Source organism: Bactrocera tryoni, unplaced genomic scaffold (genome assembly GCF_016617805.1).
Source record: "Bactrocera tryoni isolate S06 unplaced genomic scaffold, CSIRO_BtryS06_freeze2 scaffold_64, whole genome shotgun sequence".
Lineage (NCBI taxonomy): Eukaryota > Metazoa > Arthropoda > Insecta > Diptera > Tephritidae > Bactrocera > Bactrocera tryoni.
In genome coordinates, this window is record NW_024396310.1 from 8,423 (window position 1) to 11,034 (window position 2,612).

The window sequence follows — 2,612 nt, forward strand, 5'->3', positions numbered from 1 at the left end:
CACTAGTCACTAATGCATGCATGCGCCTTAATATTTCGCACTCCACAGCGCAAGAAAACATATTTTTTATATGGGAAAAACACACGGTCCCTTTTACCTCCTTTCTATTGGCTGCTTTTGATGGCTGTCTTAAAGGTCCATTCACATACAACTTTTCTCGGTTTAGAAAACAAAGGTTATGCTACAATGAACCTTTCAGTGTTTCTCTCTAATAAAAGTAGCGATTGTTGCTTGGAAAATGGTAAAAGCATGATATTTGTCCAACATATTTCTTGGCTTCGCGTCGAAAACTTTTTATCTGAAGCGACTGGATTCGGTAGAGGTCGTTCCTAGCTAACAAACGAGCGGCTGGTTAGTTGTCTCCGAGAACCTGAAAAGTCAGGGCAAACATTTTCGCACGACGTGTTCCTGTGAGTGGTGCAAGCCGAAAATGCAGCGTTCGTTAGAGCAGAGATATGTGATTAAATTCTGTGTGAAACTCGGTAAACCTGAAACAGAAGCGTTTAATATGATCAAGGCTTACAAAGATGTTAGCGAGAAGTGGTGTGTTTCGGTGTCACCAGGCCTTTTTAGAGGGCCGAACAAAGGTCGCTGACGAAGGCCGTACTGGGAGACCTGTGACTTCGATAAACACCGAAAATGTGACTCGTGTGCGCGAAGTTTTGAACTTAGACCGTCGACTAAGTATTCGTTTAATTGCCCAGATGTTAAATTTATCAAAATCTGTGCTTCACGAGATTGTAACTGAGCACCGAGGAAAGGCAAGCATTTTGAGACGACAGAGGGGATCCAAGCAACATGCACCGCGGCTCTCAAGGCTATTCCGAAGAAAGCCTTCCGTGACGCTTGCAATCGCTCTGGCAGGATACATTGACGCAGAAGGGAGCCTATTTGGAAAACTTTTAAAGAATTGTAACGATTGGTTCAATATATTTTTTTTAAATCGACTCAGTCCTATTACTTTCTGGACACACCCCGGACATCGAACTTTTCTGTCATAACAAATGTCTAATGCAAAGCGAAGCCAAAGCTCTATGTGTATTATTACAGTTGCTCCTGAGTTATTCCTCGTTGTTTTTATTCGCCATAAATTAAATGAAATTATTTAATTTACACCAAAGTTATTCATTTTGTAGAATAACTTACCATTTTTGGCTATCCATTTTCTTACTTTGGTTTGTTTACCTTGTTTTTCACATCATGTGGAAGTTTTTCAATTTGTTTTTAAAGAATAACCACACAATATAAACTCCATAACAAACCGAAGATACTTTTCTTCACATCATCAGTTCTGAAGTTTTCTCAAAATAGGGCAGATAGTCAACTATATTAAAGAAATTTGTATAGTTTCATTTTTATAACGGTCTGAACTTGTAACAGAACTTATGGTTTTAATTTTGCAAAATCTCTTTGGATTTCAGATAATTCAGATTTTTCTGCAAATTTTAACAAAAAGATTATACAAATATACTGGCTAATATATTGTATGATTTGAGACTAATTATGGCACTTTGTAATTTGTGGCAATCGTTCGATATCACCCTTCTGTAATACCAATCCTCTCATAGTTGCAAGGAATACGGGAACCAAGTTTTATCAACATATCTAAACTATGTTCTGAACAGGGTTTATCAAGTTTGCCACGAAGTTTGTAACACCCAGAGGGAAACGTCGGTATAAAGTACATAAATTGTTATATAGTATATAGTAGACGAACTGAATCGATTGAGCTGGTTCTTCCGTTTTTGATAAATTGATTTAAAATTTTGTACGTCTCATCCTTCTTTCATTTGTCGGGATGGCGAATATCGGACCATATAGCACATAACTGTCATTCAAACTGACCCATCAAATTTCGTGACAAGAAGTGGCACATAATTATGCAAAGTTTTAAAACCTATATCCGCATTATTACTGTTCTGTGTATGTATAAAGAAATGCTACCATATGTGGTCTATAAAATCTATTTATTTTACTTGATCGATATAGCTGTACGAGTTTGTGAGATAAATGGAACTAACTATGCTACTTTTTACAAAAGTTAAAGCCGTCTTTTATTCCTATACTACAACCCGTAGTAATTTTATATCGCATTTAAATGCGTTCGATAAGTATGGGCATTTAAGATACCCACTACTATTAGCGCTTGCGCAGAAATCCTTGTTATTTGTGATTTGTGTTGTTTAAGTTGAACGTTCAATAAAATGTTGGACTGGCTATATTTGTATTTTTAAGTAAATATAATTAAAATATTCTATCGGAATATATTGTGTTGGATGTGTAATGTGCCCGTCTTGTGTATACCAAACCTTAATTAAGAGAGAGTGAGGTAAATAAAAATATATACACATATATAATTTTATACACTTATCTAAGGTAGTGTTATCACCTTTAAAAAAAAATAATAATAACATATTTTACACGCAATGAATATTTGCCCTCAAACTCCAATAGTGTAAAAGTTAATCTTGCGAGAAATAAAATAATTAAAATTCACTTACCTATGTACGATATGTATAAAAAACCATTCATTTAAGTGCTTGCATACATACATATGAACATATACACATAATTGGGTATAATTTTGGTTCGAAACTTCATATTAGAAACAT